A 14,787-nucleotide genomic window follows, 5' to 3' on the forward strand; every position below is an offset into this window, starting at 1 on the left:
TATTTTTAAAATTAATGACAAATTAATAAATATTATTAATTTCATAATTTTAGGGCGAAAAAATCGAAAATTTATTATCCAATTGATTTCCGATTGATATGGATTCAAGTCTAGGTCATAAAAATTTAAAATTTATCGTAAATTTACAATTTTTATGGTGGTTTTTAATCATAGGTTTCTAATTAAATTACAATTAATTATGAAAATCAAATTAATTCTAAATTATTCTAATTTTCAACGAATTAATCATAATTACAAATTAGATTGCATAATTAACAAGACTAGGCATTCAAACTTGTTAAACATATGCAGTAGGTCAATCAAAAATTCAAGATTTATCAACAGGAATCGCAAATATTTAATTTAACATCTTAAATTTACGAAATTTTGCATTCGAAAAACTAAAACCTTCGAAAAGTCATAGTTAGGCTTCGAATTTGAGAATTCTGGGTTCGGCAGAAAAATACTATTTTTGTCAAAATTTTAGAATGCCTTTTACATGCGGAATTGACACAAAAATCACTCAAATCGGATGAGTAATGAAGAAACTGCCGAAAAACTGCGTACGTATAATTAAATAAACGCAATTTGCAATTAATTAACAATTACGAAAATTAATCACCCCTTTTAATTCTTGCAAATTTGTAATATTTAACCATGTTCATGCAATTTAGATTATGAAAATAATAAGGGGCTCGTGATACCACTGTTAGGTTATGATACATATGACATTTACATAAATCATGCGGAAACAACCATTAACCCAGGAAACATATTATTTACACATAATCATATAGCATAATTAGATGCATACTCTTTGTTGCGTGCCTTCCCTAGCTGCGCCCGAACCGAACAAGAACAAGTCTTTTAGGACTCCAAGTGTCGTCCCTCCGTAGATAGTCCACAGCACGTCCGGATCCGCCTTAAGATTGACCAACTAGAATCGCCCTTAAGGTACTTAGAAAATTCGGCACTTTTATGAGCAAGATGTGTTTTAATTTTCTCTCAAAAAAACTCACTTTTGAATACTTTGAAACTTGTATATAAATTATGACCCCTAGGCCTTTATTTATAGAGTTATGGAAAAGGAATCGTAATCCTAGTAGGATGCGAATTAATTGGAATTAGAATCCTACATGAATTCTATTTAATTAATTTATCCAATTAGGAATAGACATTTAATCATACACTGACTCTTGCAGATTCAGGAATCATGCATGAGCACAAACTCACACACACACGGCAGCCACAAGGACTGCCCATGCGTGCGAGCTGCAGCCCACGCAGCAAGGCCCACGCATCCGTGGCCTTGGCGCGCGCTGGGCTTGTGGCGTGCGTGCTTGCTGGGCGATGGCCTGGCTTCGTGCTGGGCCTTCGTCCGGCAGGCCTCGTCCGATGCTAATTCGTACGATACGCTTCCGATTAAATTTCCATTTCCGGAATCTATTTCCGATACGAACAATATTTAACATTTCCGATTCCGGAATTAATTTCCGTTTCGAACAAATATTTAATATTTCCGTTCCCGGAATTATTTTCCGATTCCGGCAATATTTCCGATTCTGACAATATTTCCGTTTCCGGCAATATTTCCGATTCTGGTAATATTTCCATTTCCAATAATATTTTCCGATACGTACCATGTTTCTGTTTCCGGCAACATCTACGACTTGGATAATATTCATATTTCCGATACGATCCATATTTCCATTTCTGGCAATATCATCGTTTCCGGAGTATTCATTTCTTGCCTGTGACGATCTTAGCTCCCACTGAAACCAAGATCCGTCGGTTCCGAATATTCATAGATAGAGTATTTAATGCCATTAAATACTTGATCCGTTTACGTACTATTTGTGTGACCCTACGGGTTCAGTCAAGAGTAAGATGTGGATTAATATCATTAATTCCACTTGAACTGAAGCGGCCTCTAGCTAGGCATTCAGCTCACTTGATCTCACTGAATTATTAACTTGTTAATTAATACTGAACCGCATTTATTAGACTTAACATAGAATGCATACTTGGACCAAGGGCATTATTTCCTTCAAAAGCAACAACCTAGTGAAGCATTAAGCTTAAGATCCCTAAATGAATGTACCAATTCAAAGACATTTTGGTCAACATGTTGACCACCATGTTGGAATCTACCAAAAAATGTATCCCTAAGATGCCTTAGAAGTGCCGATGGTTCATATGCAATAAACCTTGCACTCCAATCTTTGGGGATTGAGCCAAGAATAAGATCCATCACTAGCGACATGTGGTATTCGCCCACGCATAGTGCTTTTCAGGAGTCATATCCTTTGAGTAATAGCTGGGGATGGGATTATCAACAACATATTCAATGTTGTTCCATATGAGGACTTGTCGAATTTTCCTCTCCCAATCAAGAAAATTTGACAGGTTCAACTTAACATCCATAATTTATGTTACTTTGAGTGTTGTTTTAGACATTCTACAATTGAAAAGAATTTGATATAAGTAACCATTCATAATCCTTTAATGACTTTGAAATAAAAGCAATCATGCAATCATTAAAGCTATTAAACATTTCATTCATGCAAAATAAACATGGTCCATAATGAATGAAACGATTACAAGACCTTAAAAGTCGTAAATTCTTAAGAATGCTTTGGTTTAACTTAAGTCTTTTAAGATTCTAGGTAAGCAAAACCGATTGCTATTAATATCTAAATTACTCTTGGTTAATAAACTAATATCATAATTTATCTCATTGCCACAATATATGCCAATATTGTTTGAGTTAAAACCACAATCAACGTGTTCCTTTGGGATACCTTACCATCTAAGTCTACTAAAATAGAACCTCGCTTTGGCGGAAACCTACTATCTTAGATCCTTAGATTTTACTAAGTGCTTGATTTGGAAGGCAATTATAAACTCAATATTACTTTGGACCTAGTTGTTTCTATGTTGGATTGATTATTTAGTGAACTAAATCTAATCAAACATACAAACAACATTCATGCATAATATGGGGTTTCAGGAGAAGAAGAAAAAAGATAGCTTACCCTTGGGCCTTGGTGTTGGGTTATGATACATATGACAATTCATAAATCATGCGGAAAAACCATTTAGCCAGGAATACATATTATTTACACATAATCATATAGCATAGTTTAGATGCATACTCTTTGTTGCGTGCCTTCCCTAGCTGCGCCTGAACCGAACAAGAACAAGTCTTTAGGACTCCAAGTGTCGTCCCTCCGTAGATAGTCCACAGTACGTCCGAATCCGCCTTAAGATTGACCAACTAGAATCGCCCTTAAGGTACTAAAAATTTCGGCACTTTTGAGCAAGGAATGTGTCTGAATTTTTCTCTCAAAAACTCACTTTTTGAATACTTGAAAAACTTGTTATAAATTGTGAACCCAGGCCACATATTTATAGGGGTATGGAAAGAGAATTGGAATCGAATTAGGATACGAATTAGAATCACAATAAAACTCTTATTTAATTAATTTATCAAATAGAATTAGGAATTTAATCATTAAACGAATCCTGTATGTTTTAGGTTTCGTATGTGAACACAAACACCCACGCACGCACAGCAGCCCACAAGGGGCGCCATGCGCGCGCGCGCACAGCCCGAGCATCGCAGCCCACGACTGCCGCAGCCTTGGGCGCGCGCTGGGCCTGCCTTGCGGTGGGCCTGGCGCAGCCTTGGGCTGGCGTGTTGTGGCGCGCGTTTCCCTTGCTGGACGTGGGCCTGGCATCGTGCTGGGCCTTCGTCTAGCAAGCTCGTCCGATGCTAATTCGTACGACGCGCTTCCGATTAATTTTCCGATTCCGGAATTCATTTCCGATACGAACAATATTTAACATTTCCGATTCCAGAATTAATTTCCATTTCGAACAAATATTTAATATTTCCGTTTCCGGAATTATTTTCCGATTCCGATAATATTTCCGATTCAGACAATATTTCCGTTTCCGGCAATATTTCCGATTCCGGCAATATTTCCATTTCCGATAATATTTTCCGATACGTACCATGTTTCCGTTTCCGGCAACATCTACGACTTGGATAATATTTATATTTCCGATACGATCCATATTTCCGTTTCTGGCAATATCATCGTTTCCGGAGTATTCATTTCTTGCCTGTGACGATCTCAGCTCCCACTGAAACCAAGATCCGTCGATTCCGAATATACATAGTTGGAGTATTTAATGCCATTAAATACTTGATCCGTTTACGTACTATTTGTGTGACCCTACGGGTTCAGTCAAGAGTAAGCTGTGGATTAATATCATTAATTCCACTTGAACTGAAGCGGCCTCTAGCTAGGCATTCAGCTCACTTGATCTCACTGAATTATTAACTTGTTAATTAATACTGAACCGCATTTATTAGACTTATCATTGAATGCATACTTGGACCAAGGGCATTATTTCCTTCAGTCTCCCACTTGTCCTTAGGGACAAGTGTGCATTTCCTAATTCCTTTGTCGCTCGATGCTTGCTCTTGAACATAAGGTAAGAGTTGTCATCCTTATTATGTCCAGAGGTGTTTCTCGGTTTCAGAGTTCAACTGATCAAATAAACATATAATCATAGCCTATGATTCATACGAGCACGGCCATGCATTTCACAGTTTCTAGCTCTCCGAGTGGCCTTGTACAACTTTTAAGCATCTCATCCCGATTTATGGGAGGACAATCCAATCTTGCGATCTTGAGATTAGACTTCGTTTGATAGGTGATTACCTGAGCGTTGCCTTTATAGCCTCCTTTTACGGTGCGACGGTTGGTCAACGTCAAAGTAACCAGTTCTCAAACAAGTAATCTCAAATCACTCAGGTATTGAGGATTTAGTGTCTAATAATTTTAATGAAATTTACTTATGACAGATCTTCATCTCTTACAGTAAAGTTTCATAGGTCTTGTCCGATACTAGTCTTCCCAAAGTAAGTATCTATGCAAATGATTATGACATTGCCATGTCCACATAGTTCAAGAAACAGAACTACTAGTCATCTTGCATTCTAATCGTCTAACGTTTTCTATGCGTCCAATTTTATTGAAAACTCCGACTAGGGACCATTTTCAACCTTTGACATTAAAGTTCACTTGATAGACATTTTTTAGTCACAGGACTGGTCCTGACAGTCTATCTTGAATATATCGTCAAATTGAAGGGACTCATCATTTAACAAACCACAAATTAAATGGAAAAATGAATTCTTTTCATTTATTGTGAATGATTAACCAATAATGTTTTACAAAGATTTAAACTCTAAAACTTTAAAACATTAAACAGAGACATCAAAGCCATTCTCCAATATGCTTGATTCCCATAGCTGCAGTGTGCGAGTTGTGCTTTGCCTGCGGCAGAGGTTTAGTCAATGGATCTGATATGTTGTCATCAGTTCCAATTTTGCTTATCTCGACTTCTTTTCTTTCAACGAACTCTCGTAGAAGGTGAAATCTACGAAGTACATGCTTGACTCTCTGGTGGTGTCTAGGCTCCTTTGCCTATGCAATAGCTCCGTTATTATCACAATACAGGGCTATTGGTCCTTTAATGGAGGGGACTACACCAAGTTCACCTATGAACTTCCTTAGCCATATAGCTTCTTTTGCTGCTTCATGTGCAGCAATGTACTCCGCTTCAGTTGTAGAATCTGCAATGGTGCTTTGCTTAGCACTTTTCCAGCTTACTGCTCCTCCGTTGAGACAGAAGACAAACCCAGATTGTGATCTGAAATCATCTTTGTCGGTTTGGAAACTTGCGTCCGTATAGCCTTTAACAATTAATTCATCATCTCCACCATAGACCAGGAAGTCATCTTTGTGCCTTTTCAGGTACTTCAGAATATTCTTGGCAGCAGTCCAATGTGCCTCTCCTGGGTCTGACTGGTATCTGCTCGTAGCACTGAGTGCGTACGCAACATCCGGGCGTGTACATATCATAGCATACATTATTGAACCAATCAATGATGCATATGGAATCCCATTCATTCGTCTACGCTCATCAAGTGTTTTTGGGCACTGAGTCTTGCTTAGAGTCATTCCATGAGACATGGGTAGGTAGCCTCGCTTGGAGTCCGCCATCTTGAACCTATCAAGCACCTTATTAATATAAGTGCTTTGACTAAGTCCAATCATCTTTTTAGATCTATCTCTGTAAATCTTGATGCCCAATATGTACTGTGCTTCTCCTAGATCTTTCATCGAAAAACATTTCCCAAGCCAAATCTTGACAGAGTTCAACATAGGAATGTCATTTCCGATAAGTAATATGTCGTCGACATATAATACTAGGAAAGCAATTTTGCTCCCACTGACCTTCTTGTATACACAAGATTCGTCTGCGTTCTTGATGAAACCAAAGTCACTGACTGCTTCATCAAAACGTATATTCCAGCTCCTGGATGCCTGCTTCAATCCGTAGATTGACTTCTTTAGCTTGCATACCTTTTTAGCATTCTTTGGATCCTCAAAACCTTCAGGCTGTGTCATAAACACAGTTTCTGTTAAAACGCCGTTTAAGAAAGCAGTTTTGACATCCATCTGCCATATTTCGTAATCGTAATATGCAGCGATTGCTAACATTATCCGAATAGACTTTAGCATTGCAACTGGTGAAAAGGTTTCATCGTAATCCACACCGTGGACTTGCCTGTAACCTTTTGCAACCAATCTAGCTTTGAAAACTTCAAGTTTCCCATCCTTGTCCTTTTTCAGTTTGAAAACCCATTTGCTTCCAATGGCTTGGTAGCCATCTGGCAAATCGACCAAATCCTATACTTGGTTTTCAGACATGGAGTCTAATTCAGATTGCATGGCTTCTTGCCATTGCTTGGAGCTAGGGCTCGTCATAGCTTGTTTGTAAGTCGCAGGTTCATCACTTTCAAGTAATAGAACGTCATAGCTCTCGTTCGTCAAAATACCTAAGTACCTTTCCGGTTGAGATCTATATCTTTGCGATCTACGCGGGGTAACATTTCTAGATTGACCATGATTCTCACCAGATTCTTCTAAAGATCTCTGAGTTTCATCCTGAATGTCATCTTGAGCATTCTCTAGAGTTTGTTGTTCGACTCGAATTTCTTCGAGGTCTACTTTTCTCCCACTTGTCATTTTGGAAATGTGATCTTTCTCCAAAAAGACACCATCTCGAGCAACAAACACCTTGTTCTCAGATGTATTGTAGAAGTAATACCCCTTTGTTTCCTTTGGATAGCCCACAAGGATACATTTGTCAGATTTTGGATGAAGTTTGTCTGAAATTAATCGTTTGACGTATACTTCACATCCCCAAATCTTAAGAAAAGACACATTTGGAGGCTTTCCAAACCATAATTCATATGGAGTCTTTTCGACAGCTTTAGACGGAGCTCTATTTATAGTGAGTGCAGCTGTATTTAGTGCATGTCCCTAAAATTCTAATGGAAGTTTGGCCTGACCCATCATTGACCTGACCATGTCTAGCAAGGTTCTGTTCCTCCGTTCCGACACACCGTTCCATTGTGGTGTTCCAGGAGGAGTCAATTCTGATAGAATTCCACATTCTTTCAGATGGTCATCAAATTCATAGCTCAGATATTCACCGCCTCTATCAGACCGCAGTGTCTTAATCTTCTTGCCTAATTGATTCTCTACTTCACTCTGAAATTCCTTGAATTTGTCAAAGGATTCAGACTTATGCTTCATTAGGTAGACATAACCATATCTACTGAAGTCATCAGTGAAAGTGATAAAATAGCTGAAACCACCTCTAGCATTTGTACTCATTGGTCCACATACATCTGTATGTATTAAACCCAATAGTTCATTTGTTCTTTCTCCAACTTTAGAGAAAGGTTGCTTTGTCATTTTTCCAAGTAAACATGATTCGCATTTACCATAATCCTCTAAGTCAAATGGTTCTAGAATTCCTTCCTTTTGAAGTCTTTCTAAGCGTTTCAAGTTTATATGGCCTAATCGACAATGCCACAGATAGGTGAGATCAGAATCATCCTTTTTGGCCTTTTTGGTATTTATGTTATATACTTGTTTGTCGTGATCTAATAAATAAAGTCCATTGACTAATCTAGCAGATCCATAAAACATCTCTTTAAAATAAAACGAACAACTATTGTCTTTTATTAAAAAGGAAAATCCCTTAGCATCTAAGCAAGAAACTGAAATGATGTTTTTAGTAAGACTTGGAACATGGAAACATTCTTCCAGTTCCAAAACTAGCCCGGAGGGCAACGACAAATAGTAAGTTCCTACAGCTAATGCAGCAATCCGTGCTCCATTTCCCACTCGTAGGTCGACTTCACCCTTGCTTAACTTTCTACTTCTTCTTAGTCCCTGTGGATTGGAACATAAGTGTGAGCCACAACCTGTATCTAATACCCAAGAAGTTGAATTAGCAAGTATACAGTCTATAACGAAAATACCTGAAGATGGAACGACTGTTCCGTTCTTCTGATCTTCCTTTAGCTTCAAGCAATCTCTCTTCCAATGCCCCTTCTTCTTGCAGTAGAAGCATTCGGATTCAGAAGTGGGTTGACTGACCTTCCTCTTTACAGATTTGGCGCCAGTTTGCTTAGTTGGGCTGGCCTTGTTGCCACCTTTCTTAGCATTCCTCTTCTTTCCAGATTTCTTGAACTTGCCCCCACGCACCATAAGCACATCCTGCTTATCACTTTTGAGCGTCTTTTCAGCGGTCTTCAGCATACCGTGAAGCTCAGTGAGCGTTTTGTCCAGACTATTCATACTGTAGTTCAGTTTGAACTGATCATACCCGCTATGAAGAGAATGGAGGATGGTGTCTATAGCCATTTCCTGAGAAAATTGCTGATCCAGCCGACTCATATTCTTAATGAGTCCAATCATTTTGAGAACATGTGGACTTACGGGCTCGCCTTTCTTAAGCTTAGTCTCAAGAATTTGCCTATGAGTCTCGAATCTTTCGACTCGAGCCAGATCTTGGAACATGTTCTTCAACTCACTGATGATTGTGAAAGCATCTGAGTTGATGAACGTTTTCTGCAGATCCGCACTCTTGGTGGCGAGCATTAGACATTTCACATCCTTGTTGGCATCAATCCAACGATTGAGGGCTGCCTGAGTGACCCCTTCGCCTGCGGCTTTGGGCATCGCCTCTTCTAGGACATACTCCTTTTCTTCCTGTATAAGAACTATTTGCAAGTTCCTTTGCCAGTCAAGGAAGTTTTTCCCGTTCAACTTCTCCTTTTCGAGAATTAATCGAATGTTGAATGAATTGTTGTTTGCCATATTAAAAACTACAATTGAAAAGAATAAACAAATAAATAACCATTCACAGTTTCTCTTAATAAACTTAAATTCTAGCATACATGCATAATTCAATGTTTATTAAGCATTTTATTCAAGTTATGTGTTCCGGCAGGTGTGAATAAAATGATTCCAAGATCCTAAAATCATTGAAGAACTAAGCACAGTTTGTCGACTTAATCCTAAAGCATCTTAGGTAAGCAAAAGCCTTTTGCTAATAGTCTAGAAACTATTCTTGGTTGATAGGTACGTCTAAGAACTTATTAGGTAAACCTATCGATTTTGCCATGACATAAAAGGACTCCTTACTTATATCGTTGAGTTTCACCAAAACTAACATGTACTCACAATTATTTGTGTACCTTGCCCCTTTAGGACCAATAAGTAACACCTCGCTGAGCGAAAACTATTACTAGATTGATGTAAAGGATATCCAAGCAAGTGTATATTTTGGCATGGCACCTTTTAACTCAATTTTTAAGTTTGGAACTTAAGGCTCTTACTATGTTGGTTAGATTTTAAGTGAACTAAAATCCTTAATCATGCAACATAATCAAGCTTATGATCTCATGCATTTTAAGACATATTTAAAAGCAATAAATAACTTAAAACATGCATAAGATAAATGTGATCTAGTATGGCCCGACTTCATCTTGAAGCTTTAACTTCAAAGTCCGTCTTGAAAATCTCCGTGGGAGGCACCATTTTCTTCAAATAGGATAAGCTATAATTAAAACTAATTACAACTATTTGATGGTACGCAGACCATTTTTGAATTGAAAAACAACTTTGGTACTTTAGACCAATTACATTCAAATTAATGGTACGCAGACCATATTTTCTATCCTATTTGGGCCATACTAGTCACTTCATATCCTGCAAAACAGTACATATACAATATATACCATTCACCCATTCATTATCATGAATGGCCCACATAGCTGGTTAGTAAAACACAATATGCATCACGTAAACATTTGCAGCAATTAATCAAGGGCACCAATAATCTACCAATTATTCAGTCCTTATTAATTCTAATCAAGTTGTTTTAACCTTAAGGATTTGTAGACCTAATCAAGAGTTTATGACTAAAAGGGGCTCCCACTCAAACCAATAAATTCATATGCTTTACTAATTTTAAACATAAAAATGTATTTCTAGTCTAACCGGAAACATACAAATTTAATTAAAATTTAAAGCTCATATAAATTTATAATTGAATCCAAAAAGTTTAATTTAATTTCAGTCGTATTTAAATTAATTCATGATTTTAATTTTAGTAAAATAATTAGAATAAATAACATTTATTATAATTATAATTTTCAAAATTAAAATCCAAGAAAATAATTTAAATTATTAATTTTAAAATTAATTAAAATTACGTAAACTGAAAATTTCAAATTAAACATTCAAAACGATCTAATCGCAACGCAAACACCCTACGCATCGCACGCCCATGGGCCACACGCACACAGCCATCGCTGGCCATGTGCGCGCAGCCCATGCGCTGTGTCGCATAGCTGCTGCTTCTACCCTTCGCAAGCAATCGCGCGAGTTGGTGCTCGCTGCGCGCGCGCCAGCGCTCGATGCACGCGAGCCATCGCTCGCTGTGCGCGCTCGCCAGCGCTCGATGCACGCGAGCCATCGCTCGCTGTGTGCGCTCCCCAGCGCTCGCTGCGCGCGCTCGCCAGCGCTTGCTTGTGCGAGCTCGCCCGCGCTCGCTTGATGCGAGCCAGCGCTCGCTGCGCGCGCTCGCCAGCGCTCGCTTGTGCGAGCCAACGCTCGCTGCGCGAGGCATCGACGCTGGGCGCAGCACTCGTGGCACGCGAGCTTGCGCTCGCTGCGCGCGAGGCTGCGCGCGCTTGCGCGAGGCACTGCGCGTTGTGGCGCAGCTCGCTTGCTGCCCACACGCGACTGTCGTGCCTTGCCTTCGCCCATGCCCATTCGTCCAGTGCTCGTAGCCCACGACACAAGGCAGGGCTGCTGCCTTGTGCTCGTGCACCATGCCCTTGCTCATTGCATTCGTGCCGCACGGGCGACGAGCTCCCTTGCTCGTCGTCGCATGCCCGCACTATACAACACCCCTTAAGGGTAACACGTAGCGTCCATTGCTTTGTGCGTGCAAGTTATATGAACGAATCGCATAAAATTTAAAAATTTATATTTAAAATTAATGACAAATTAATAAATTAATATTAATTTCATAATTTTAGGGCGAAAAATCGAAAATTTATTATTCAATTGATTTCCGATTAACATGGATTCAAGTTTAGGTCATAAAAATTTAAAATTTATCATAAATTTACAATTTTTATGGTGGTTTTTAATCATAGGTATCTAATTAAATTATAAATAATTATGAAAATCAAATTAATTCTAAATTATTCTAATTTTCAACAAATTAATCATAATTACAAATTAGATTGCATAATTAACAAGGCTAGGCATTCAAACTTGTTAAACATATACAGTAGGTCAATCAAAAATTCAAGATTTATCAACAAGAATCGCAAATATTTAATTTAACATCTTAAATTTACGAAATTTTGCATTCGAAAAACTAAAACCTTCAAAAAGTCATAGTTAGGCTTCGAATTTGAGAATTCTGGGTTCGGCAGAAAAATACTAGTTTTGTCAAAATTTTAGAATGCCTTTTACATGCGGAATTGACACAAAAATCACTCGATTTGGATGAGTAACGAAGAAACTGCCGAAAAACTGCGTACGTATAATTAAATAAACGCAATTTGCAATTAATTAACAATTACGAAAATTAATCACCCCTTTTAATTCTTGCAAATTTGTAATATTTAACCATGTTCATGCAATTTAGATTATGAAAATAATAAGAGGCTCTTGATACCACTGTTGGGTTATGATACATATGACAATTCATAAATCATGCGGAAAAACCATTTAGCCAGGAATACATATTATTTACACATAATCATATAGCATAGTTTAGATGCATACTCTTTGTTGCGTGCCTTCCCTAGCTGCGCCCGAACCGAACAAGAACAAGTCTTTAGGACTCCAAGTGTCGTCCCTCCGTAGATAGTCCACAGTACGTCCGGATCCGCCTTAAGATTGACCAACTAGAATCGCCCTTAAGGTACTAAAAATTTCGGCACTTTTGAGCAAGGAATGTGTCTGAATTTTTCTCTCAAAAACTCACTTTTTGAATACTTGAAAAACTTGATATAAATTGTGAACCCAGGCCACATATTTATAGGGGTATGGAAAGAGAATTGGAATCGAATTAGGATACGAATTAGAATCACAATAAAACTCTTATTTAATTAATTTATCAAATAGAATTAGGAATTTAATCATTAAACGAATCCTGTATGTTTTAGGTTTCGTATGTGAACACAAACACCCACGCACGCACAACAGCCCACGAGGGGCGCCATGCGCGCGCGCGCACAGCCCGAGCATCGCAGCCCACGACTGCCGCAGCCTTGGGCGCGCGCTGGGCCTGCCTTGCGGTGGGCCTGGCGCAGCCTTGGGTTGGCGTGTTGTGGCGCGCGTTTCCCTTGCTGGGCGTGGGCCTGGCTTCGTGTTGGGCCTTCGTCTAGCAAGCTCGTCCGATGCTAATTCGTACGACGCGCTTCCGATTAATTTTCCGATTCCGGAATTCATTTCCGATACGAACAATATTTAACATTTCCGATTCCGGAATTAATTTCCGTTTCGAACAAATATTTAATATTTCCGTTTCCGGAATTATTTTCCGATTCCGATAATATTTCCGATTCAGACAATATTTCCGTTTCCGACAATATTTCCGATTCCGGCAATATTTCCATTTCCGATAATATTTTCCGATACGTACCATGTTTCCGTTTCCGGCAACATCTACGACTTGGATAATATTTATATTTCCGATACGATCCATATTTCCGTTTCCGGCAATATCATCGTTTCCGGAGTATTCATTTCTTGCCTGTGACGATCTCAGCTCCCACTGAAACCAAGATCCGTCGATTCCGAATATCCATAGTTGGAGTATTTAATGCCATTAAATACTTGATCCGTTTACGTACTATTTGTGTGACCCTACGGGTTCAGTCAAGAGTAAGCTGTGGATTAATATCATTAATTCCACTTGAACTGAAGCGGCCTCTAGCTAGGCATTCAGCTCACTTGATCTCACTGAATTATTAACTTGTTAATTAATACTGAACCGCATTTATTAGACTTATCATTGAATGCATACTTGGACCAAGGGCATTATTTCCTTCACTTGGAAACTTAAAGGCATTGAATTAACATACTTTTAGCAGTAAATCTACTAACATTCTCAACGGCAAGTAAAAGCATCTAGCAACATGATACTCTGTCCACCAATCTATAAAAGAGAAAGAAACAAGTCGGCTGAAGAAACAAAGACAAATCGATTTTTGAAGTGTGTTTTTATTAAGCAACACGATACTGATTCTCCCTCCACCCCAGAGGATTGATCTATCATTCATCGATCAAAGCCGATGATAACAAAGCTCGCCAGCAGTAAGGCCAGTAACATAACCGTTCAAACCCTCGTCAACATTTTAAAAGCTGCCTTTTATCTAGTAGAGTCTATTAAAGGGAAGTACAATAGTTTTCAGATAACCCCTGTCAAAATTCATATACTATGGTATGTACCCGCCTGTACCTAATATAATATTGTTATTTTTAACAGCATATTTTAATACCTATCATGTTATCACATTTCCTGCATTTAATACAGTTATACAGATCCAAAGTGCAACATATTTTCTAATGTTCTCATAGTTCTCAAACAAAAAAATAAAAGAGTACTTTAAGAGCGTTCTAAATTAAATTATTACATTACATTAACACGACAAATAATAATTTTTCTCTCTTCGATTTCTTCTTTAGCCCCATTTTCATTACCAGTATCCACTATTGTGTTCGAGGTACGACTTGCCGTAGTGGACGATTTTGAAGAAGACTTTGTATTGACATTACTTTTGCTGGTCGTTCTTCCTTGTGAAATTTATACGTATGGAATCAGATATTTTCCAGAACAATTAAAAGCAAGCAAAATAATGAATTATTTTAATGAATAACAAATTAGTAATCCATACATCATCACCGAACCTTAAGGAGCACAAAACAAAAATTCAGCTTGAAATATCACTTATCTTAGAAATTTATAAATGAGTCAAAACCGAGTTTCGAACATTTCAAATCCAACCCACCAAACACAACTTCTTGTATCAATCTGCACACTTAATTAACCCACCAAACAATCATTTCACATTAGCATCAGCTACAATTAAACTAAAAATTTACAAAATTACATGGTATAAACATACCCATAAGTCAGTGATCACATTACGACCCTGAACATCCTCTACTGGATCTTCCTGAATAATTGATCCTCGTCATTTTGAAGACCAGCAAACGAGATCTCAAAATCTCTATGCTTAAGTCCCTCAGATGCAATCTAAATCACAAATATCACAGTTAATTCACCACAATCAATCGAATACTACCTATAAACATA

This window comes from Spinacia oleracea, chromosome 1, assembly GCF_020520425.1.
Source record: "Spinacia oleracea cultivar Varoflay chromosome 1, BTI_SOV_V1, whole genome shotgun sequence".
Lineage (NCBI taxonomy): Eukaryota > Viridiplantae > Streptophyta > Magnoliopsida > Caryophyllales > Amaranthaceae > Spinacia > Spinacia oleracea.